The sequence below is a fragment of the Eubalaena glacialis genome, chromosome 14 (genome assembly GCF_028564815.1).
Source record: "Eubalaena glacialis isolate mEubGla1 chromosome 14, mEubGla1.1.hap2.+ XY, whole genome shotgun sequence".
NCBI classification, from domain to species: Eukaryota; Metazoa; Chordata; class Mammalia; order Artiodactyla; family Balaenidae; genus Eubalaena; species Eubalaena glacialis.
The window spans coordinates 53621482-53647393 of record NC_083729.1 but is presented as its reverse complement, the minus strand read 5'-3'; the positions used below and the strand labels follow the sequence as shown (position 1 = coordinate 53647393).

At 46.7% G+C, this 25912-nt stretch overlaps 1 long non-coding RNA gene across 1 annotated transcript in view; it reads right to left on the bottom strand.

Annotated features, from left to right (window-relative positions):
- Nucleotides 1–17623: 17623 nt before the first annotated feature.
- The window catches only part of LOC133105375 (uncharacterized), a 28031-nt gene continuing 19742 nt past the window's right edge, over nucleotides 17624–25912 (bottom strand). Inside the window, exons 2-4 of the long non-coding RNA XR_009703843.1 lie at nucleotides 22056–22192; nucleotides 18187–18407; nucleotides 17624–17943 (exon numbers count right to left, since the gene is read on the bottom strand). This is a non-coding gene — a long non-coding RNA (uncharacterized LOC133105375). The remainder of the gene's footprint in view (nucleotides 17944–18186; nucleotides 18408–22055; nucleotides 22193–25912) is intronic.

The following is a 25912-nucleotide window of genomic DNA, read 5'->3' as shown; positions in this document are numbered from 1 at the left end:
CCTCTGGTATCCCAGGACCTCTGTGGTAGGCGAGGGTGGGAATACCAGTGAGGGTTGGGGAGCATACTCAGGGCCAGCGGTGGCTGAGAAACTCAGCGGGAGGCCATTGTCAGCATCACTCTGGCCGGGCTCTCCAGTGGCTCTGTGGCCAGCCCCTCTGGACTCCAGGAAGTGTATATTGGGTCTCTTTCTGGAAGATGCCCATGATACCATGAGGAGACGCACTCAGAGGTCACACTCCGGGGCAGGCTGTCTGTCCTGGCTCTGGAAGTGGTAAGGACAAGCCCACCCAAGGGACAAGCTATGACTCTGCCTCAGAGGGAGCCACTTGAAGGCCATGGAGAGAGTAGGTGGTGACAACACTTCACCACCCAGAGGTGCAGCCACCAAGGTGACCCCTGCCTCACTGGAGATGAGCCCAGTGCTTAGCCAAGCAAACCCTGATGCAGAAGTTAGGGTGTCTGCAGGAGCAGCAAGAATTCCCCAAAGAGAGCTCTCAGCCTGGGACACAAGGAAAAAGGACTTGGGGATGTGAGAAAGCTGTGTGATGACAGGGAAAGGATACAGCCTGCCTTCCAGGGACAGCTGGGCCTCAGTGGCCAAGCCTGCCCTTCATCCCGTAGCAGCATGGTATTTCACCAGGCAAGACTCTTGTCTGGACAGGCGTTTGCTGGCCTCCTCCAGGAATGCTCTCCACCACCTGAGAAGGACTGGGAGAAAGCAGCTCCCCTTCCTGGGGTGCAGTCCTTTCCCATAATCCCAAATCTGAGCGGTTGGCTGATCTCAGCGAGTCCACAGGGGTGGGCCTCGTGGCTGGCACATCCTCTGAAGTGCCCTCCAGCCTTCCCCATTCTACAGGCGAGGACCAAGCTGCTGGTGAGTGGCTGCCACAGAGCTTGTTACAGGAATCACAGCGCTGGAAGGGGCTTCTCCACTGCCTGAGGGCCCGGCAAAGATTCTTTTTTCTGGGATCTCTGGCCACCTGGGATCAGAGACTGCTGTTCCCCTGGGGCTGGAGAAGAGGCTATTTTTCAAAGATCCTTCCCACTTATTTCCAGATTTAGTGGCCAGGATGCTGTCTGCTGCAGGCTTGGTGAGGAACATGAGGAAGCCTGGCTGAACCAGATGGGGCATAGAAGTTCCAGAGACCCCAAGTTTCTTCTCTGCTTGAGTCTTTGGCCCAGTGGTGCTAGCAGTGGGTTTGGAGAAAGGTCTTTGAAATTAGATGGGAGCCTGTGTAACCTGGGGCTTCATGATCTTTTCTCCTGAATCTGCTCTGGGATCTCGGAAGACATAACACTTCCCCCTGAAAGGCCTGTATCTCCCACCTCGAGCATAGTTCTGAGATAGCAGGACCACGTGCACAGCCAGAGCTTGGATGGCATAAACGTGCACCCTTTTCTTTCAATAGGCATGGACCATACTGCTTTCTGCCACAGGGGAGACCCCCTGGAACACAATCTTCTCAGGGTTTGGCCCACAGTCATCATTTCCTGTGACCTTAAACACACTGACATAGACAACAGCATGGCTTTGGGGGCCAGCCCGGATGGTCCAGCTGCACCAGATATTCTGAGGAAACTGACTTTGCATCATCGGGATGGAGAATTCACCCATCTTGCCTTTCAGGATGGCACGGCGTTTCGTGAGGATGTAGATTTCTGTCCAAGAAGGTCCAAGTCCTGCAGGAGAAAAAGAACTGGGTAGAGGCTTTGGGAAGAAACCCTGTTCACATGAGTGCTCTACAGAGCAAAGCTCGTATTTTTCTTTTTCACGCCTTTCCTGTGCCTGGCCCAGGAGACTAGCGCCTTCAAGCTGTTGAGGGGAAGGTGTGAGGAGAGCTTGTTTAAGAAATAAGAGCAAAAAAAATCACATCCAACTTGTAGGAGATGGTGTTCCCCTCAGCTGGCATTTAAGACTGATTCCCTCAAAGGGGAGGGACGTGGGGAGATGAGGGGTGAAATCACTCACAGAGGAAAAGCATCTTCATAGAAGACATTGCAAAGGCAGCTCTGGCACCTGCTGAGACTAGATGGGTGGGGACAGGGGGCCAGCGATGCTCAGCACGAAGACGACCTGAGAAGCTGTAAGGCCCACACCTAGCTCAGCCATTGCCACCTGTGATACTGTGATTTATAGTTGTATATTTGGTCTTTGCCGCTCCTGGCACAGAGCTCCTACAACCCTGGAATTTCCTAAGTGAGGACACTGATACATGCTGATACATGTGTCTTTTATGTTAATGAGGTGACTTTTGGAAAGCACCTAGTTCACCTAACGATGGGGGCTGGTTTCTAGGGGAAACAACCAGGTGATTAGAAGGTTGGAAATTCCAGTCCCTCCGCAGGACCTCTGGGGAGGAAAAAAGGGGCTGGAAATTGAGTTCAGTCACCAATGGCCAGTGACTTAATCATTCATGTCTATGTAAAGAAGCCTCCATGAACACTCAGAAGGACGGGATGCAGAGAGCTTCCAGGTGGGGAACGCATGGAGGTGCTGGGAGAGTGGTACCCTCAGAGCTGCAAGCTCTGTGCCCCTTCCCCATACCTTGCCCTATGCATCTCTCCCTTCTGGCTGTTCCTGAGTTACATATAACCAGTAATCTAATAAGTAAACTGTTTTTCTGAGTTCTGAAAGTCACTCCAGCAAATTAATCAAACCTGAGGAGGGGGTCATGGGAACCTCTGATTTACAGCCAGTGAGTCAGAGGCACAAGTAACAACCTGGACTTGTGACTGGCATCTGAAGTGAGGGCAGACCTGTGGGACTGAGCCCTTAACCAGTGGAATCTGATGCTATCTCTAGGTAGTTTCAGAACTGAGTTGAATTGTAGGACACCTAGCTGGTGTTGGATAATTGCTTGGTGGTGGTGAGAAAACACACACACACACACGACCATCCAAAGCTCCCTAGCAGGAAGGAAGCTCTCTTAATGGGTAGCTGTTATCAGGCTAGTAGCTTTACTCCCTGAATCTCAGTTTTCTTGTCTTTAAGACTGCCATTTTTACTTCAAAGGGTTTTAGCCAACGTTTAATCCATAGCATGCTTTTCTGTGTTCTCACAACTGTTTTTATTCTATTGGGAATGGATGGGGTGGGGAGATTCAGGGAAGCTTAGCCATAGCCCTTGAGAACACAGTTCAGTTATGGGAAAAGAATGACATTTATAAAGAAAAAAAAGCTTACGAGGCAGCCTCCGATGGCCAGTGCAGAGTTTAGAGGAAGGGAGAGATCCTCTGAATGCCTCCAGGTTGTCCCCATCCCTCCTGCAGGTGTAGAACTGTGGGAAGACAGAGGCCTTTATTTTGTTAATAGGATTTTATTTATTTACTTTTTTTGGCCACACCACGTGTCTTGTGGGATCTTAGTTTCCTGACCAGGAATCAAACCTGGGCCCACCGCAGTGAAAGCGCAGAGTCCTAACCACTGGACCGCCAGGGAAATCATCAGAGGCCTTTAGACCAGAGAAGAAGGCAGGTCCAGTCGCCTAAACCCAGAAGCCACTGTCCAGTCTTCTCTGCCCCAAAGGAACACATCCGCATGGACTTTGGGCTCCTCCTTTGACATACCTAGACTCCAACTACTTTTCATTCCCATCTCTATACCACATCTCTCACTTGGATTATTCTAGTGCCTTCCTAACTCACCTCCCTGCTTCTACTCTTATGGAATGGTCCATTCTTCAGCGTGATTTTTGTTCAGAGAGATACCACATCATTCACACCCTCAACACCCTCCAGCAGCCTGCCCTCACTCACAGGGAAGTCACCTGAACAGGATCACTAAGGTCTTTCGTGATCTAGCCATTGCCTCCTGGGCCTGTCTCTCTCCACCTTGTACTGACTTCCTTTCTCTTCTTAGAACATTCTGTTCCTACCTCAGGGACTTGGCACTTCTGTTCCCCCTGCCTGGGTGCTCTCCCTCAAATTCATGTGGTTTCTCCCTCATTTCAACCAGGTTTCTGCTCGAATATCACCTCAGATAAATATTCTCTAACCACAGTCGAGAAAACACCCCTCCCCATCACTTATATTTTTCTTCTCCAAGTCTAGAACTTATAGATATTTTTGTGTTTAATTGATGGATCATCCCCTGACTAGAACATAAGCTGCATGGAAGAACACACTTTGATTTGTGCACTGTTGCATTCCCAGGGCTTAGCATAGAATAGCACCTAGCAAATGGCAGCTGTTCCATAAAGGCTGGCTGAGTATGTGAATAAGAGTCTGTCAACTATTTGACTCTGTGTCACTTGGACAGGACAAAAGGTCAGTAATAATATGACCATAGACCAGTGGGAGGGCAGTGACATATCTCAGAATAAACATGTCCCTTGTCTCTGACAATAATAACCAGAGTCCACTTAGCAGATAAGGGGGCAGAGTAGGACAGTGGCCTTCAAACAAATGAGCTTCAGGAGGGCTTGGAAAGGGAGAGATTACTGGACCCCACCTCCAGAGTTTGATTCAGTAGGTTGGGGCCTGAGAGTTTGCATATCTAATAAGCTCCCAGGTGATGCTAATGATTCGGGTCTGGGGATCTCATTTTGAGAACTATAAAAAAAAAAAAATTGAAAATCTTTTTCATTTCTGCCCAAAGAATCCCAGGGTGAGACTTATTTGAAGAAAGCCAACATGCTTGCCCCTCCTTTCACCACATGGATCCTAATAGCTGATCTTTGTTTATAATTTTGTCATCTCCTCTTTGAACATCTTCACTCACCTTTGCTAAAGGGTCCCCTCCCCTGATCCTCAAAACTAAGTTCTTCCAGATTCAAGTCTCACCTCCTCTGCGGAGCCTTCCGTGACTGCACGGGTCCCCGATGCCCTTCCTCTTCTTCATACCTGTGGAACTGCTCCCACAGGTTAGACACTAGATCATCTTTCTAATCACTAGTTTTCCTAGTCACTCCACAGGCTTGTTTCACCTCATCTCAGACCAGAAGAAGAAGAGCAAATCCAAGTTGTGAATATCCACTTTAAGGGCTCAGAACTATGGCAGGAACAAGAGTCCACAGAGGCCGCTATGTGCCCCTGCCACCTGGAGATGACCCCCAGCCTCGGGAACTCACCACCCACTGGGCGACCTTTAGGGGTATCTAGTGAGCACCGGGACATGATGCTCATGGACATTCATCCTGGGTCATTAAGACCCCCGATACGGCTGGAGACAGAAGAAGGCAGCAGAAAATTCATTCTTCACCCAAAGCTTCTAAATTCTGGCCTGCCAGAAATACACCACCCAGAAACATACCAAGAGCAGCATTCTCCTCTGTCCTTTCTCCTCGGACCAACACAACAGACGTCAAAGACAGAGCGTGCACCAGAAGCCGTGCGGATGGGCTTCAATCCCGACAGAGACGCCAGTTGGCCAGCCAGGTGTTAACGTGGCTCTCAGTGCTGATGGCTGCATATTAGAGTCACCTGGCCCAACTCAAAACCAATTTAGTCAGAATCTCTGGGGGTGGGACCTGGGCCTTGATATTTTTTAAGCTGCCCAGGTAATTCCCATATTTCAGCCAAAACTGAGAAAAGCTGCTGTATTCTAACTCAGGAATGTCAGTGCCGACATGGCGAGTTCTCTGTTTTACTTGGATCATTCATTTGGGCCCTCTGATGGCCCTGGTGCTTGGCAGTCCCGTGTTGCTCAGCTCTGAGAAATGACTCCATACAGGGACAAGGAACACTTAAGCAGAGATCAAATACCAGGCCAATGGGCTTCTCCCCAGGCCGGACCTCAGGACTTTATTGCTACACCAAATGGTATCAGCTTTGAGATCCTAAGAAGGTTACGAGCCATCGTGCGGCCCTAACTCTAATGCCAGTGTTTGGTTACAGGCAACACTGTGTAGAGGCTGGTGGGAGCTCCTTCAGGGAAGGATCAACCAGCATCAGCTGCTTGCTTGGCCCCAGGGCTGACTCTGACCTTATTTCCTCTTGATTTCCTGGAGTTTGGGAGTAAAGATAGAGGTAGATGACAGAAAAAAAGAATTCGTCCTGGTCTTAAGGGTCACGATTTGATGACCACCTCGCTCATTGCCTCGAAGGCCAAAGTCCCCAAATGTTGATGACAAAGGAGACTTTATACCCATTCTGGGAACCTACCTGACTTGTGTCATCCACCTCTTCTTTGAGAGTTTTTTCACCTGGGTCACTATTGTTTCTCTGCCCGAGGTGGTGGCCTGGCCTCCCTAACAGATGACAGGTGTCCTGAGGTCAGCAGCTAAGCCTTACTATGCAGGATCATAACCATGCAGGGTCTCTGGGGCATTGATGTTTTGGCAGAAATGTTGGAAGAGGAAGGGTGTTCTTCCCCCCTGCAGGGCTCTTTCAAGAATTAAACATGATTAAAGGCACAGGGGCGGCCTGCAGCAACAGCAGGCAGTAGATGTCACAAGTGTCACTCTCTACTATCCAAGGGCCTGAAGTCCAGCAGGAGACGTGCTTCCTGGTAGGAACATGAAGCACCTGTTTTCCAGAGGCCTTTCTCACCCCCTTACTTCCTCCTCACCTTCCCCGCTTATTCATCTAGCAAATGGCCCCAGGAACCTAACCCCCTGCTTCACTCCCTTGTCCGGGGGCCCCCAAAGGGCTCTGAACAAGATGCTGGTGTGCAATTTGGGGAGATGAGGCTGGCCCCATCCCCACAGGGGTACAGCCATGTGCCACCCACTCCTGGGTGGACCCCTCAACCTGGGGCTCCCTGAGAGCAAGAGGGTGGCAGGCCGGGCTCTCCCTGCACGAGGAGCTGGACAGTCCCTCCATACTCACCACCTTCTCCCAGGGCCTGGGAGCCAGGCCAGGCATGGAGCTGGACCTGAGACCTGATTGTGGACAAGGGCTGGGGCCTGGCCTCTGAGGAGCTTCTCTTCCAGCCATCAGGCAAGAGAGGGAGACCAAGAGGAAGAAAGGCCGTGTGGAGGCCCATTCTGACCGAGGCTGCCTTCTCTTTCCAAGTAGCAGAGGTCTGAGGCCAGACAAAGCCTCCACTGACGCCTCCTTTAGGGCAGCCCTGGCCTGAGGGCTGATTCACCAATGAGGCAGCTGTTCTGCATCATCCAATGAAGGGCAGGATGCCTCAGCACAGCTGGGATGTGATCACTACTGGGAGAATGGAAATCAAGAACTCCTGAGGAGACTAGGCATTCTTTCCAAAGAAGACATACAGATGGCTAACAGGCACATGAAGAGATGCTCATCAGGAAAATGCAAACCAAAACCACAATGAGACATGACCTCACACCTGTCAGAATGGCTATCATCAAAAATATAACCAAGTGTTGTTGAGGTCATGGAGAAATGAGAACTCTCGGGCACTGTTGGTGGGAAGACAGCATGGAGGTTTCTTAAAAAACTAAAAATAGAACTACCATATGACCCGGCAATGCCACTCCTTGGTTTTTATCTGAAGAAAACGAAAACACTGATTTGAAAAGATCTGTGCACTCCTATGTTCATTGCATTCTTTATCCATTCATCTGTTAAAAATCTTCCTTTAGCTTTTAAGTTCTTAAAATATTTTCCCTATTTATAAATTTAGCAAACAAAACTATAACAAACATCTTTAAGGATTTCTTTGGCTAGTAGTTACTTGGTTAATATTTGGTCCACTTTATAAGCATCATTAATTTAACACATTCAAACATTTATAAATTTAACATATGCAATTTTTTCTTAAGTACCTCAGTTGTCTGCTCAAACAAAATCTTACCAAGAACTTTTGAAAAACATATAAATCTAATAAGTTAAATGGATAAATATAGTAACAATTTAGGTTTTCCTAACTTTCAACACCATACATAAATTTATTAAACTTTCAACTCAAAATCGTAAGTCTAACTCATTTACTCAATTACACTTTAAAATCTGAATTATAAGTCTCACCCTTCCTCTAATAGAGCAAATTCTCTTCAACGTTACAAGTACTTAAAATGCCAAATATGCATAGGGTATTCTTAGAACAAAAGAATCAATACTATAGGTTTATCTTTAATCATTTCTATACTTGGTTATAAATCTTCCTGGGCTGAAAGAAGTTTTCCCAGACGGTGGGATTTTTCCAGACTTCCCAGAAAATAAGAACCATGTGGGGCATTTCTTAAATATACAGATTCCTAGGCTCCAACCCAGATCCAATGAATCTGCATTTCCATGGAGAAGACTAGGTAATCTGCATGATCATAAAAGCCCCAGGTTTATCTTAGAAGTTTGGAAACACTTTACTTAGGGAAAAATTTCTTCTCAGACATCTATAGACCAGATTTCGGCCAGGCTCTGACTAGATTCTTGTGAGTAACTCTGAAAGGACACCTCAACCCTATGTATCTTCCTCTGCAGGGTCACTGTAAGCTAGGAGAGGTGGCCTTCCTGCCTTAGAGGTGTGTCACCGCTGCTTAGGATTTCAAGTTAGATTACAGCCAGTGGGCTTTGTCACTGGATTGGACTTTGCATTTCCCTGGTTCTCTAGATAGTATAAATGTCTTCTCCTATCTCTAGAACTTTGAGTGTCATTCTTAACATATTTCTCCAGGTTCTCAGGACCATACATCCTTATAGACACTAAAATGCTGCCCCATTGAACCCTGGTGTCTCCCTCAGCTTTGTCTGACTTGTCAGTCATGACTTCAAGGTCATTTTCCAGACAGGTTCCTAACTGGTGCCCTGATTCCAGCCCTAACCCCTCCACACAGCAACTAGATGATCTTCCCAAGATGCAGGACCAGGACACACACTGCTAAACCCTCCCTTGGCGTGGCATGAAAGGCCTGGCTCACGAACACCTGCCTGCCTCTCCCCGGGTCCATCTCAGGCTGCTCCCAGTGGGCCCCAGGCCCACAGAACGCCCCCCCCCCCCCCGCAGGGCTAGTCAAGCACCCCTGATTCTGGCTGGCACAGGGGCCAGTGTTTGCCAAAGGAGTGGCCAAAGATAGTCTGCATCAGAATTGCTGGGCAGAGAGAGGCATGTTTACTAACATGCAGATTCCTGGGCCCCACCCCAGATAATCGGGCTCTGAACCTCTAGGGAACGGGGTCCAGAAATACTCCTCGTTAACAAGCCCTCATCCCCACCCCCAGGTAATTCTTGTGCTCACTAACATTTGCAAAGCATGGCCTGCCTAGTCCAAGAGCAGTAAAAGCAAGCTTCACTTTCCTAAAATAGGAAGAAAAACGTATTTCTGTTGCCAGGATCCAGACTTCAGCAAAGTAACAATCATTAAACCCCCTCCACGTGAGCGTTATGGTTGTGTATTTGTCACAAAGGCACAAAAACCCTGTGTGTGGGTGCACATGCCTGGGTGTGTGGGTGGGGATGGTCTTTGCACTTGAAGGAGGTTACGGTGGAAGACGGCAAGGAGGAGGCAAGGGGAGGGTAATTAGAAAGAAAAGGGGGTCTCCAACGGGACTACCGGACAAAGACAAACCCAAAGCCCATGGCCCTTCAGGCTGCAGGGTCACGGGAAAGATGAAAGCTAAGGAGGGGCTGCCTGAGAGGTAAGATGACACACCACAGCAGGGCTGCATATCAAAAACACAATATTGAGTGAAAAGAAAGCATCACAGAAGAAGAATACAGTGCATTCTATTTGCATGAATTTTTTAAAACTAGCAAAAACAAATAGCATATTGTATAGGAACACATACTAAGGTGGTAACACTGTAAAGAAAACCAAAGAATGACGCACTGAAATTCAAGACTGTGATCCCCAGAGCTACCTCTGGGAGATAGGGGACCACAGGGGACTTCAAAGGTACCAGTAAGTTTCCTAACAGGTCGGGGGGGGGCGGGTACTCAAGCGTGGTTATATATACGTAACACGTATCATTTTGCATGTATGATATATTAAGGTTTTTAAACATATATATGAAATAGTGAACAGCATGAATAAAATAAACCACTTGCTCATCAAATTCTGAAATACTAGGAAAAGGCGTCACCTTCTGGAATGTGTGGCGGGTATGGCTTGAGCAAATAAAATGAAGCCCCATTGACCAAGTGGATTATGAATGTTGAGCACTTGTGCTGGCCGACCGAGCCTCCGGGACGGCGACGGGCAGGTGAAGAAGGCCTGGGGCCCGACTCGGAGAGGAAGTACCACGTCTCATGTCCAGGGCTGAGAGCCACGCAGCAGAGGCAGCGCCCTGTGGAGCGCGTGGGCCCAGCTCAACACCCACCTCCACGCACGCAGTCCTATCTGTCAGAAAGGGACGTGGTTTGGGACCCACTAACAAAGAAAAAAAATGCTGTTTCCATTTACAGATGCCTTCTTCACTGCAGCCTTTACTAAGGGTCTGGCGTTTCCTTAAAAGTTCCCTTAAAGCAAACAGGAAAGGATTTTATGTAAGAGAGAATCCTCTGCAACTCCCCACCGTGAGCGTGCTTCAGTGAACAGTCCAGAATGGGCAAGACTGCAAACACGCGCCCCTGGGTGGGGCTGGAAAACCTCCCCATGAGCCGTGCCCATCACGCCTCTTCTGTCCCTTGGTGCCAGAATGGGATTTGCCAGCACAAACCAGCAGAACCACCTGGCAATTTCCACTCACTTGAAAAGGGTTTCCTTTCAAGTCTGGTTTCCTTGCTTAGTCCCAGAGTTCTCAAAAGCAGCAGCTCCCTGGTTCTCCCTCTCTGGACCCCTGGTACTTGTTGCTCTTGCCCGATTTTGTGCAATTCACTGTGCCCTGCTGTAGGACAATTCCCAGGCTGCTGGCCCTTCGGGTTATCTAGTTATCCCTTGCATTATTATTTTCTACTAATAACAAAACAACAGCCTGCTGTGCCTATGGGCACCTCCTGCAGATTTTTTGTAGGAAGAAGACTGTGCCAGGCCTCCTCCTAGCTCCTCCTCCTCGGATGGCTGTTGGGTTAAATTACAAGGAGCGATTTCTAGTCCTTTCTTCTAAAATGACCTTTATTATCATCATCTCTTTTTTTCTGACTAAAAGAGAAATTTGTTGTATTAATTTCCTATTGCTGCTGTAACCAACTTCCACAAACCTAGCAGATTAAAACAACACAAGTTTATCATCTGAAAGTTTTGGGTGTCAGAAGTCCAAAATGAGTCTCACTGGGCTCAAAGCAAGGTGTCAGCAGGGCCAAGTTCCTTTTCTGGAGGCTCTAGGAGAGAACCGGTTCTCTTGCCTTTTCCAGCTTCTAGGGGTCGCCGGCTTTTCTGGGCTTCTGGCTCCCTCCCGTCTTCAATAGCTGGTGGAGACTTTCTCGCAGGGCATCAATGTTCTGCCTCCCTCTTCCACATGTAAAGACCCCTGTGATGACATGGGGCCCACCTGGGTTATCCCAGCTGCTCTCACCTTCTCCAGGTCAGCTGATTAGCAGTGACAGTTCCATATGCAAACTTAATTCCCTTTTGTCATGTAACCTAACATAGTCACAGACTCTGAGGATTAGGATGTAGACATCTCTGGTCATTACTCTGCTACAACATATATGCTCATTGTAGAAAATTTAGAAGCACAGGAAAAGCATAAAGGAGAATATAGAAGCCACTTCTAACCCCACTTCCCAGAGATAACCACCACCAATTTATTGTGTATTCATCCAGTCCTTATTTTATTTTTATTTTTTAACATCATTATTGGAGTATAATTGCTTTACAGTGTTGTGTATCCAGTCCTTTTAAGTGTATATGTTTCCTTTTCTTTGTAAACTAGGTTTGAATAATACCATATATATATATGTTTATATAGACATATATATAGTGTTTAGTAATTTTCCTTAATAGTATGCATGTATTTCTATGCTATTTACTATTTTGTTACATTTCATTTTTTAATGGCTACCTAGCATTCCACTATGTGGATGTACTATAATTTATTTAACTAATTTAGTTAATCCTTTATTGTAGGACACATAATGTATCTCTAACTTTTCTTCGTGCCTAGTAGCCCTGTGATAAACATCTCTGGAAGCTACATCTTTGTACACATTCTTAGGATACATTCCCCAAAGGTACCCCAAATATTGGGTGGCCACATCATTTATCCCCCAAAGCAGGACATTTTTAAGAATGAAAAAGAGTAATCTTAAAATTTAACAGTAACTGATAACTAACAATAAGCCAGGACGGACCTGGGCACAATACATTCGGCAAACTGGCCTCATGAAATGTTGCCGTGGTTTAGTCCTGTGGGCAGCACCCAAGAATCCTGCTCTAAGCCCTTGTCAAAATTGCCAGGCCTCCCCGTGCCCCCAGCTCCCAACCTCCATCTTCCTAAAACTGAAAACCACACAGAGGCAAATGTCATCCTCACTCTCACTGGAGAGGTAGCAGCGGCAGACCTGTTTCTTGTGGCAGGGAGAAGACAGCTAAGTCCTGCTTTGCCCTGGTAGCCAGTGATTTTACTCTAGGTGAGTCTATTATAGCTCCTGATCCAGGTAAGGCTGGGTTAGCTTTGAGGCAGCAGTGACCAACCTGCCTTCCCTACACACAGGCCCAGGTACAGGCTCAGAGAGGAAGCTTCTCCCAGGGCCTTTCCCCAGACCCAGGCAGGTCCCCCCTTGGTAGCCCTGTAACAAGACAGTATTACCTGAGCAAACTTACCTGCCAAACTTACCTGAGCAGGAGACACTGACCCTGAAGAGCCCAGAGCAAGAGCTTGGAGCTGCAGTCAGCCCAAGTTCCCTAACACGGGGAATGTTACAAGGAACAACTTACACTTTCTCATCAGAGGACTTCCACTTGGATAGAACCCTCTGAAACCATCAACCGTAAAGAACATACCCAAATAAAGCAGTCGCCGAAACCACAAAAATGAAAAGACTAAATTCACTGTTTTGTAACATTCCCGTGGGTCTTGTTTTGTTTTCTTTTGTTTTGTTTTTTTATTTTGGTAGCGGTCATTTGACCTGGCCACCCAGGCTACCGAATGTTCTCAGGGAAAAGACTGGGGCCCCTGCACAGGATTGTGAATGCAAACACTGAAGAAAAGCTATCAAGTCCTCGGGTTTCTTGTTGCGGGCATTTCTGACCTTCTGAGTCAAGTAACCTGACGAAACAGTCACCTCATCTACCCAGAGGCCACTCGGGAAGCATCTGACTCATTCTTGTTGACTCATATGCTGGAAAAGCAAAACCAAATGGGCTCTGATAGCAATCTAGTTTGGAGCAGTTTTACTTGTAAGCAACTGGCTCCCTGCCTACAGAGAATATAAACCTACAGAAATAAAGAAAAAAGCCTAGCAACCCACTCCCTACCCCCAAATAATGTTCCAGGTGATATTTTGTAAGCACAGCTGCAAACTGTGCTCTGTTAACCTGGAAATGGAGCAAAACACACCTGGACACTGTGCACCATTTGTGAAATGAGCAAGGGGCAGAGCAGGCCAGCCCGGAACACGAACTGGCCAGTAGGCAGTTCTCGAACACTTGGGTGTTCTCTCTCTCAGAAAGAGCTGCTCTTTTTTTATTTCACCTTTGCGTTCTTAGTGGACATGTCATTCAGCTGGAGATCTGGACTGTCTGATATAAGCAAAGGCAGAGTCGTGGGATCACCATTGGCCACATAAGGGAGTCCAACAATTTGGGGAAAGAAAACATCGGCCCAGACAGTGAAGCGTGTTGGATTTCTCACATCAAAAGTCAGCTGCTCAAATAGGGGAAGACACAGCCAAAAGTACTAGACGTGCTTGCCTCTGGAGAAAGGGACTAGGAGGTAGAAAGGATGCTCTTTTTTATTATGAACATCGCAATACTATTGACTTTTAAACTACGAATATATATTACTTTGTTTTTAAGAAATTAAATGTTTCTAAAAAAAAAAAAGGAAGCAGAACTGAAGCCCTAAGAAATGGGGTCAGTTCCATTTTTATGGAGTTTTAGGGGCATCTTTTGAGGATCTAGAAATTGTAATTTTCTTGTTGTATGTTAATTAAGCTTCTCCATCTGGGGGGAGAAAGTCAGCTTCTGGATTTGGAAGGATGGGAGCCAGAAAAGGTCCTGACTGTGGTCCTAGAGCATGGCCTCCCCACGTCTCTGTGGGCCCTGGGCAGGTGGATTTCTCTAAAGGTATATTTGGATGCTGACAACAGGGCTGGCCAGAGAAGGGATACATGTCAGATCTATTCTTAGCCCCTAGACTCTAGACCCCTAGATCACTTCGTGTGTCATCTCCTACAGCTGCTTCTGGTAGAACCACAGCCCTGAGGAGATCCACACAGAGGCTTCAGGCCTTTGCATCCTTTACACTGGCGATTCCTTCTTCCCTCGGATATGCACACGGCCTGCTCCCTCGCCCCCTTCAGGCCTCTGAGCAAATGTCAGCCGCTTAATAAAAGTTGTGCCTGGTCAATTACTACCTGAAATGGCCTTACAATTCGCCTGCTAGATTTCTCTTCCTTACACTTATTAGTACTTCCTATTATGTGATCTATTTATGTACCCAATAGAGAGAGACAGAGGTGGGGGGGGGAGAAAGGGAGGGAGGGAGGGAGGTGGGGGGAGGGAGAGAGAGACTGGTTGTAATTCCTCCTCATGACCACAAGATGGCACCATTGCTCAGAGTCTTTACTCTAAAAAGCAAATCAGGCAAGCAAAATCTAAGGCTGCTTTGGGATTCCGGGCTTCCCTCCCTCCCTCTCTGTCCGTCTATCTGTTTTAGTCTTTCTTCTTCCTCCACTCCCCCTCCCTCTGCCCCACCCCCCCTTCTTCAATACCGACTTACTGAGCTTCTGGTGGCGTTGGGCAATATGATAGCAGAGGCCCTTTTGTGACGCTCAGAGCAACAAAGATTCCTGAGACTGATGTTTGTCTACACAAAGTGCAGTGGTTGGCTCATGGGGTACGACTGGAAAGGCTCAGTCCACCTGCTTTTTCTTCTCTTTGGACCCTGCTGGTACTGCCCTGGCCCTTGGCAGCTTCAGGGACAATCTGTTCTCTCACCCTTCCTCTTACCACGTTCGCCCCACCTCCCAGCACGCACATCTTGGAAGATTTTGCCCTGAGATCCGGTTCTAGGGGGTCATCGGAATGACTCTAGAGAAACTATAAACACGTACAAAATGTCTCCTGGTGGCGGTTCTGAGGTCTCCTTTGTATTTTAGCCTGAGGAAAAAGCAGCCAGTGGCTTGGGGATGGTGGGTGGAGCTTGCAGTATTTTTCTAAGATTTTTGTAGTTGGGGAATAAATCTCCAGGGATGGGCAGGGCTGCAGGCTAATTCCAGTACAGCAGGATCAGGGCTATGAAAACATGCACACAAAGGAAACTTCAAAGCTCTTCCTTGAATCTGAATGGGAAGGGGCCTGCGGAAGGTCGTGTTAACTTTGCACCAAAGGACCTCTTGCTTTCAGATGGCCCTGCAGCTCTGCACACACTTCTGGTCCAACCCTCTCAGTGGGTCAGGATTCAACAGGGCCCTGAAGGCAAAGAAGAAGGCAGAGCCCAGAAGTTGGGGTCTAACTGTTCTCTGGCCTAAAGAGCTGAGGCTGATTTCCTCTTTGCAAACTGAGCCCAATCACCGAACGAACTCTCCCCACTTCAGTCCCGGCCTCTTCCCCAACCCTGGTCAAACCCCGACACAGCTACTTTGCAGGGAGTGGTGAGAATTACTACTGCTGGAAGGTCACTTAAGGTAATAATCAGAACAATCATTCATTTCTGAGGCCTAAGTGACTCATTTATCTCTGATATGCACAGGGATCAAAGGAGGGCATTTATGGCTTAGGAACAAGCTTCCCATACTTTCCCCTGCTATAGTAAATAATAAAGAGCTCCCAAGCCTGCCTTCTTCGCCCATCTCTTCCTGGCGGGTTTTCTGTCTTTACTGTCCCTGTACAAAACCAACCCACCTCTGCCTTCTCTCCACTCCTCCCTCTTTAAGAACCATGGCAGGTCAAGCTGCTCTCTGCCCAGCTCGGAGAGTCTTGGTTGCAGCTGTGCAGTGGAGTGGTGCTGATCCCTCCGTCCCAGGGGAGGGCACCAAGCCCCTGACCTCCGGCAGCCCCAGGGTGGGCATCAGGCGGGCTCTCCCTGGAAATTTGCTATCTTTACTTTGCCTGGGTATGTACATCTGTGCCATCAGTCTGCCTGGGTCAGCTGGAAACCTGGCCCTGTCACCTATTAGCTGTGTGACCTTGGGTGAGTTCCTTAACCTTTTTCAGCCTCAGTTTCCCAATCTTTGAAATAGGGATAATAATAGCATCTAAGACTGGTTTATGAAGATTTCCTAAGATTAAATATGTGAAATGCTTACTTAGCACAGAGCCTGATACAAAATAACATCAGCTACATTTGTCAGTGCCTCAAAATTCTTATTTCCAAAAACTTGTAGCTGCAGTGCAAACTGAGTCTTTCATGTTCTGATGTGGCCTCTAAGAGATGCTGAGGTGAGGATGCATGTTGCCCCCACCCCCAGGACCCTGGACCACCACCGTAACAGAAATCAGATCGTGTGTGTGTACGTGTGTGTGGTGGAGGGTCCTCAGCCTCAAGGAGGCTGTGAGATGGGCCCAGGTCAGTTTCTCAACCTCGGCATTACTGACCTTTTGGACCAGGTAATCCCTTTGTTGTGAGGCCTGATCCTGTGCATTTCAGAACGTTTAGCACCATCTTTAGCCTCTACTTGCTAGGTGCCTGTAGCAGCCTTCTGGTCACAACAATCAAAAATGTCTCTAGACATCACCACATGTTCTTTGGGGGGCAAAACTGCTCTTGGTTGAGAACCACTGGTGTAGGCAGACGGGGAAGTGTGAGGGTCTCTCCACAGGTGCCTGGCCGAGCTAAGGGGAGAAGGCAAGAATGAACGTGGTCAGAGAGGATATCCTCCTGCCCCAGGCAGGCCTCAGGCAGACCCTCAGGACTGAGTACAGAGGTTGACCTCAGAAGGTAGACCCCCGTGGTTTTCCCTAGTAAGGATGTAGCCTGGCTTCCTCAGGAGGCCATGCCCAGCTTGGATGTGGACCTCTGCATTCCCTGTAGCCAGAACTCAAATACATAACCCTGTCTAGCCCCAGAAGCCCTGGCCAAGAAACAGTGCCCCAGTGGCACAGAATGATCACCGAATGGACAATTCTTACCTCAGGACAGAGTGCACAGCCAGGCTGCCCAGGTGCGAATTCCTACGCTGCTACTTGCTGTGTGACCTTGAGCAAATTGCTTAACCTCTCTGTGCCTTAGGATTCTTATCTGTAAAATGAAGACAACAATAGCATTGACCTCATAGGGTTGTTATAAGGATTAAATGACTTAATGTGCTTAGAACAGAGCCTAGCACAGAGCAAGCACTAAGTGTTTGCTAAATAAGCCAAAATCTGAAAAGAAGCTGCTACAGACCAGGAGATGCAGCTTCTGTAAGTCAGAGTTTGCCCTTGCTGTGACCTCAGGTCCAGCAGTTGTGTTTCTGGGGGCCCCTGGCCACCTGTGCTGGGGTGTGGGGTTGAGACTCCCTGGGGCAGCTACCCTGCAGAGGTGGTTGTTCTTAAGGAAAGTTCACGTGACCGGAGAGCAAACTTAGTGCAAAGGGCTCCAGAACTTCCCATCTGATAGCCCTTGGGGATTCCTTTGATTAGAGAGTATCGGGAGGAAAAACTTTTTTCTCTACCAATTTAGGTTTGGGGGGTTGGGGGTAGGGGCTAGATTAGCAGGAGAAAAGACAAAGTTTGTGCACACACTGAGTGCAGGAGCACTGTGTAATGAGTAACTCACTGAGTAACCAGAGGCAAAGGTTCATATACCAACTTAACAAAAGCAGGCGGGGAAGGGGGAGGGGGAGGGCTTCAAAGGATGGAAGGCTCTGATGAGGCTTGTTTACACAATTTCTTTGGGAATGTCCTGGTGCCCAAGGTCGGTGCCTCCCTGACTGGAGAGCAGCTGGAGGGTGGAGGTGGGGTGGTGGCTGCTGATTCTCCATGCTCTGTGCCAGGCAGATAAGGGAAGTTCAGAGGAGAGTTCTTCTGCATCTGCTGCTGGGCTATTGGTCCCATCAAGGGAAGCACCTGTGGAAGGAAGGAATGGGGTGAGTGGCTGTGACCTTTGGGAGCCCTAATATTTCTGCTGTCAGAGGAGGCAAAACCCCAGCCAGGAAACCCCCAAACCCATAGCAGGAAAAGCCACACAGTGTTGCCAAGTGCTTTGTGTTAGTTATCTATCACTGTGTAACAAATTACCCCAAACTTCAGGACTTAAATGATAAACATTTATCATCTCTAACAGTCTAAGAGTCAGGAATTTGGAAGCACCTGAGCTGGGTTGTTCTGGCTCAAGGTCTCAAGATGTTGAACGGGGCTGCTGTCATCTGAAGGCTTGACTGGAGCTGGGGGTCCACATCCAAGATGGCTCCTCTCATGGCTGTTGGCAGGAGGCCTCGGTTCCGTACCACATGGACCTCTGATAGGGCTGCTTGTGTGTCCTGACAACATGGCAGCTGGCTTCTTCCAGAGTGAGCAGTCCAAGACAGAAACTAATGCAGAAGTCATAGTGTCTTTTATTGAGCTAGCCTCAAAGGCATATGCCATCAATCTGCTGTATTCTGTTGGTCATACCGATCAATCCTGACACAATGTGGGAGGAGACTGCACAAGAGCATGAAAACCAGGAGGTGGGACTCACTGGGCACCATCTGAGAGGCTGAATACCAGGGCTTTCAGGTCTCCCTCTGAGAAGAACATTCACCTGGGCATTGGCCCAGATGACAGCCCGGTCAGGCGTATCCTTACAGAAGCCGCTAAGACTGAAAACCCAACGCACTATGTGGGATTTGGTGCCGCTACCCACCGCCTCAGTCTGCTTCCCCACTGAACAGTACACCCACTCGGAACTGGGTGAGCCACCCCCTCAGTGGAGTGAAGGCTGGATGCAAGGCACTGGGTGGGAGAAACCCTGGGCTTGTGGGCCCCTCTCCAAGTTGAGACTGGGAAACAAAACCTTCACACTCACACTCACACACACACACACACACACATACACACACCATAACAGTAGGGGAACATGCAATTATAAAAGGTTGGTCCAAGATTTCAGAGGAGGGGGATCTGGCAGGACTGGGGCAGTTCTGCAGGCTTCAGGGAGGAGATAGAACATGAGCGAAGTCCTAGCACCCAAGGCTCTTCCGGAGCCCCAAATCCAGACATGATGAACTGCTGACAGCTCCCTCTGTGTCCTGCTGTTTCATGCCTCCCAGCCACTGCAATAGAATACCTTTCCCCCATTATTCCCCTTCTTGTTACCTCTATTTACCCTTTCAGACTCAGCTCAAGGAGGACCACCTCCAAGAAGCCTCCCATGTGATATAGCTGCCCGCCTCTGTGATCTCAAAGCTCTCTCGCCCCTCACAAATCCCTGCCATGCTTGACCACACTCACCGCTTGCTCCCCCCTGGACTTGACTCTCCTTGAGGGCAGGGGACAATGCCAGATTCAATGGGGGCTGCCACGTGCCTTGTGCACACTCAGCGCTGAATATATGTTTCTAAGGAAAGGAGGGAGGGGAAGAGGAAGAGAGAGAAGGATGGATTCGGGAGACAGCAAATAACTCATCGTCTGTCTTTCTCCCCCTCACTCCCCAAGAGTGGGGCTTCAAGCGGAAACACAGCTGCTGGCCAGAACCGCTCACCTCTGTCCTCCACACCCCAAGCAAAAAATGCTGGACAGGGCTTCCCTGGTGGCGCAGTGGTTGAGAATCTGCCTGCTAATGCAGGGGACACAGGTTTGAGCCCTGGTCTGGGAAGATCCCACATGCCGCGGAGCAACTAGGCCCGTGAGTCACAACTACTGAGCCTGCGAGTCTGGAGCCTGTGCTCCGCAAGAAGAGAGGCCACGATAGTGAAGGGCCCACGCACTGTGATGAAGAGTGGCCCCCGCTTGCCGCAACTAGAGAAAGCCCTAGCACAGAAACGAAGACCCAACATAGCAATCAATCAATCAATCAATCAATCAAATAAATAAAACTCTTTAAAAAAAAAAAAAAAGCTGGACATCATATAACACTCTGAGAAAGTTTTTGGTACTGAAGGCGCGTTAAAAAGGAGGGTTCAGGGGCTGGAGGAGTACTTGTTCCCAGGATATCCTGACTTTGCTGGAGGAACTCGAGGCTAATAACAGGTTGAAAATACCCCAGGGTGACGATCTCTGTGGGAAAATCTCGTGATCCAACAGGTTTCCTGAGAGCAGTCAGCGGTGCTGGGAGGAGGCTGAAAGTCTGTGGATAAAAGCAACTCAAGGCCAAGCTATGGAGTGACCCCAGCAGGAGATCAGTGGGAGGGAATCACAGGGACTGCAGAACTGCTCTGTCACCTCTGGGCACACATCAGACCTCTGGTTATTCACAGAGTTCTCTTTCCACAGGCATCAGGTTAATATTTTAAACATTAACTGATGTTTTGTTTTGGTTTAGTTTTCTGTTTGCTGAGACCTCCTTTGCTCAGGATCAATTAGCCACATGCACACCATCTTTATTAGCATATGCAGGGCTCACTTTTATTTTACTTTATTTTTTTGACCCCTTCGCCCCATCCCCAATCTCATTTTGCTCCTCTTACGTCCTTGTGATTCTTTGTGTCTGGCCAATTTATATTTCTATTTGTATCTAGGCCCAATACTGGTATTATTTTGTGCATATTTTTAAAAATATGCTTAAGTAGTCTTTGGTAAACGTGTCATTCTTTTATCACTTTTTTCTAGTCCAGACTATGAGATTTTGAGATGGCTCCAAGTTAATAAAAGTAAATATGGACCAGAGCATTCCTTTCATCTGCTGAATGGTACTCAGCATTTTCATATAACCTTTTATTTATCTACTTTCCTATGAATAAACTTCTAGGTGTTTCCAAATCTTATTACAAACAATTCTACAAGAACAAATCCACACGTTTCTTTGGGGGCCTGGGCAAGAATGTCTCTGGGCTCAGCGTCCCCAAGTACTGGGTTGTAGGATTGGCCCATATTCCATTTCACTTAACACTTTCAATCTGCTTCCCAGAAAGATTAGTTAACATTCCTATGAGATATTCTGCTTTCCTTCACCTTTGGTGGCACTTGATATCGTCCAACTTTTTAATATTTGCCAATCTGATATGTCTAAGACCCATATCTCCTTCTTATCCAAATTTCCCCCCTGGTTTCCTTCCCATCCTGATCTGCTGTTTCCCCTTTTAAAGCCTCAGGTTGTTCTTTCTCACTCCCTCAGGGAAGGGATGTGATATGAAGCACTGCCTCGGAGGGGATGGAGGAGGGAGAAGTGTCTCCTTCTGGCTTTTGAGTTTCAAAATCTTCTACTCTTGGGGGACCAAAAAGGTTTCAGAGCACAGAAAAAAGATTTGGGAGAAAAACATAGTGAAAAGGAAGGGAAAGTCAAGCACCCACTTTGGCCCAGCCCGACCTGACCCGTGATGGCTGGGCCCAGTGAAGGAGAGTGAAGGCCCAGAAGGAAGGAAAGGAAAGTTCCTATGGATTGCAAACCAGAGGCTGATGTTGAGGCTGGAGCATAGATACAGGAAGTGGGCTTTAAGGGCACCAGGGAGTGGTGGGGTCTGTGGTTCCCTGGACGGCACCTTCCTGTAACACTTCTCAATTCGGCTGGTTGTTACACGGTGGAGGTCTGGGCTAGTGTTACCAGGTATTTCCCTTTTTCCAAAAGAATACAAAATCAGAATTTTTATGTGGAAGGTCTCCTTCAAAAAAAAGAAAAAAGTCACTATGGCAAATTTCAAAACATATGTAAAATTAGGCAAACTAGTATAATGACCTTCCTTGTACCCATGACTAAGTTTCAACAATTGTCAACTCATGGCTAATTTCGTTTCTTCTATAACCCCTCCCTTTCCCAGTCCTGAATGATTTTGAAGTAAATCCCAGACTCATCGTTTTCTTTGTAAAGGTAAGAACTCATGTTTTTTTAAACCATAACACAATATCATCACTAAATAAACTCCAATAACTTCCAATCAATTAGCCTGTCAGTGTTAAAATTTACAGTTTTCTCGTGGTGGTCATAAGTGTTTTATTTTATATTATTTTATTTTTATAGTTTGTTTGAAATAGGACCCAAAGTCCACACTGTGCAAGTGATTGATGTTTTCAAGGTTCCTTTCATCTCTAGGTTTGCTCCCCACCTTTTTGACTCTTGCGATGTATCTGTTAATGAAGCCAGGTCCTTTATCGTGTAGAGGGTTCCACAGTCTGGATCTTGTTGGTGTCATTTAACATACTTCCTCTGTCTTCTGCATTTCCCGTAAATCGGTAGCTGGATCTAAATGCCAAAACTCTCATTTAAAAAGATGTTCATAATCTTTTCAAAAGAATCTTTAAATACTGTCTGAGCCAGATAAAAACCTCCTGGACTGGATTGAGACTGTTTGCTACCCCCGTCTTAAATGTTAGTGGATCATGGACAAGAGGGTTTGGGGACCTGTGTCCTGAGCACAGCCCCAGGGAGAGAGCAAAATCCTGAATGAACATGTAGGATCTGAGAACAGGGGGCCTGTGCCTCATTTTCTACATAGAATCCCATTCAGAGAGGTGCCAAGACCCCATAGAAGGGAGGGGGTGTGCAGTGTGTCAAGGCAGACAGAGCCTGGCATGGCCTGGCAGGGTGACCTGCAGGCACGCAAGAGCAGCACAGCAGTGGAGGGGCGCCCAGTCCCCAGGGACCCTGTGTCCCCATAGCAACCAAGGAGCACCTGCTGTGCCATCCTCATGCCACAGGAAGTCCTCCAGAACTAGACACCCGGAGGAAAAGGGGGCGGACCGCATGTGGCTGGGATGAATCGGGACACCTTGATGGCCTGGGAGACTATACTAGAAGTTGAGCTGCGTCAAGGAGAACAGAGAAGCTTCTGTTTCTTCTTCACTTGAGTTGGTGGACTGAGATTTGTACCCACTACAAGGGGAGCCTCCAGGGACCCCTGACAGCACACCTTAGAGCCGAGGCATTTGGGGGCAGTGGCCCCCTCTCCTTGGGAGAACCGGATTGAGGAGATGAGGGGCCCTCAGAGGCCACTCGTGATTCTAGAAATCCTCCTTTCCCTTCTTTCTGTTTGATTTTGATAGAAATAGTCATCTAACTTTCCAAGTTTTTTCTTTTAAAAAAACCTTTGGGTGTACCTCATAATTTACTAATGGATTTTCTTTTTCGATATGAACTGGGGTGCTTTGTATACAGTAGAAGAATTTTGACTGTATTCATTTACTATCATGTTTAGTCATTTCCTGGGGTCATATTTTATTTTAATTTTTATATTTCCGTCTCTCTTTTCCTTATTTGTATCTTGCAAGTAAGTATGTGTGGTAAGTCATATTTTTTTTTTTAGCAGTAATGGGCAATTAACTTAAAACAAACAATAAACATTTTCTTTTCTACATTTGATCCTAACTAACAACAATCAGAACTTTTAACTCTCTTCTATGAGAAAAAAATTTTTTTGCTTTTCACTGCCTACCAAATAAAAGGAAAAAGTATTCAAAAGAATGAAAAGATCATCATATAATGGAAAAGACATGTTTAATAATAAAATATTAAGAACATTGAATATATATGACCCTAAAATACAGTTATAAAATGCAGAAAGCAAAAATGGGCATACATACAAGAAAATTTCATTTTAGAAAAACAATTATAGTAAGAGATTTTACTGTCCTATCCTCAGTGAGGCTTGAATTCAACTGCATAATAATAGAAATGCAGGTATGGCAGATGAATCAAATGGAGTATTTTTCCTAAGTAAGGTAAAGTCTGGCAGGCCTCCAGGGCCAGTGCAGAGGTTGTGGAAGTTATCAAGTGTTCCGGCTCCTCCTAACTTCAGGCTCTCCTACAGTGTGCTGTTCTTGACCTTGAAGGGTAGCAGAAAATACCACCCCAAAATATGCCAGAGAGATCCACCCCTCACTCTTTATCTCCTCTTTGACTTCTTTGCTTGTCTACTGTTGGACCTGCCTCACTGTGCATGTGACACATTATTTCTCCACCTCTCTGGCCTGTCGTACCAGCTATTCTCTTAACTATTCCCCCTCTATTTCAGCAACACACTCCTAGGCTACTTGAGTGGTGCCCTTCCCAGCTCAGCCTGGAACCAGAGTCCCCCTCCTAATACAGTTTTAGATATTCCTCAACTCTCACTTTAGCTCCTGAGACTGTCCCAGCCCCTGAGAAAAAAATCTCTTAGAGACAGAATTAATGGATATCTTGTACTATGTATAATTTCCAACTGTCCATGGCAATTGCCCATATGGTATCATACATCACATGCTAGACCACAGACATAATCTCTACTAGTTCAAAAAGAACAGAAATGAAATGTGCTATGTTCTCTGGCCAAAATAGAATGAAATATAAAGTAACAACCAAAACAAATAAAAATAAACCAACTACTTGGAAATGTAAAAATACTTACTGAGTCAACAGTTGAATTGGAAAGGAAATAAAGAACACAAAAGGAGTTTATTCAGAAAACAATGCTGGTTAAAACATGCCACAGTAATCTCTGTGGAATGTAGTCAAAGCAGTACTTTTAGGAAATTTTATGATTTAAAATTTTCTCTTTTTTGGTGGTTGATAAAAGGGAATATTTTAGAAAGAATTCAGTTTACAATATGAGAAAAGGAAGGAAAAGACAAGCCAGACTAAAGAGGAAGAAGAAAATACGACCATAACAGCAGAAGGAGATCATTTTGAAAGTAAAAAATAATTTCTCTGGACTCAGTAAATAAAACCAAAAGCTAAGTATTTGAAAAGTAAAGGCATTTCAATAAAATCTGAATTGAGAAAGGAGATACCAACCAATATATAAAATTTAAAAATAAGAATAGAACACAAAAGCATTTGCTAATAAGATTTGAACATATGAGTGAAAAGAACAATTTTTTTTTCTTTACAATATGGAAGTCCATACTTAACCTAGTAAATATTAAACCAATAACTTGTGAGGGAGAAGGAAATTTAGAAAGCTACTCAACCAGAAGTGTCCAGGTATATAGATATAGATTTTATATATATATATACATACACATACACACACACACATATGGCAAGTGTTCTGTTGCTGCATAACAAATTACCACAAATCCAGCAGCTTAAAATAATACGTATTTATTATCTTCCAGTTTCCCTGGCTCAGGAGTCCAGGTACAGCTTAGCTGGGTTCCTGGCTCAGAGTTTCACAGGTGGTAATCAAGGTGTTAACTGTATAGTGTTCTCATCTGGTGCCTTGATGGGAAAAATCTGCTTCCAAGCTCATTGGCTGTTGGCAGAATCCATTTCCTTATGGCTGTTTGCCTAAGGCCCCAGCTTCTTACTAACTGTTGGCTATCCTCAGGTCCTAAGGCCACCTGCAGCTCCTTGCCATGTGACCCTCTCCATAGGCAGTTCACAACATGGCATTTTGCTTCCTCAAGGTCAACAGGAGAATCTCTCCAGTCTGTCTGTCTGTCTGTCTAGCTAGCTAGCTAGCTATATCTATATCTATCATATGTAATTAAGGAGTGACACCCCATCACCTTTGCCATGATACACTAGTTAGAAGCAAGTCACAAGGTTCCACTTACATCTAACGGGAGGGGATTATTATACAGGAGTGTTATTTATTGGAGGTCACCTTAGGGTGTGTCCATCACAATATGGGTGAATACTAAATCCTCCCAAACTTTCCCAGACTAACTACCTCCCGTGAAAAATGGAAATCAAGGAGTTCTAGCCCTTTAAGACAGGACTGAAGCTCCAAAAGAGGCATGTGCTACAGGCAATATAAGCCTTTGAGAACAGAGCCTGGGGCTCTCACCCTTGTGTACTTTAATACCTATTGCAACATCCCAATCTACAGCTCAGCTGGTGACTCCAACCTCTGCCCTCCACTTCTTCTCTCTGGGTTCAAACCCAGCTACTGTACTGTCAATCCTTGGCTTCACTTCTTGGCTTTACAAGCAGCTGCCCCAATGGAGTCTTGTTCTCCATGGCTGCCATGTTCTCCTGCTAAGC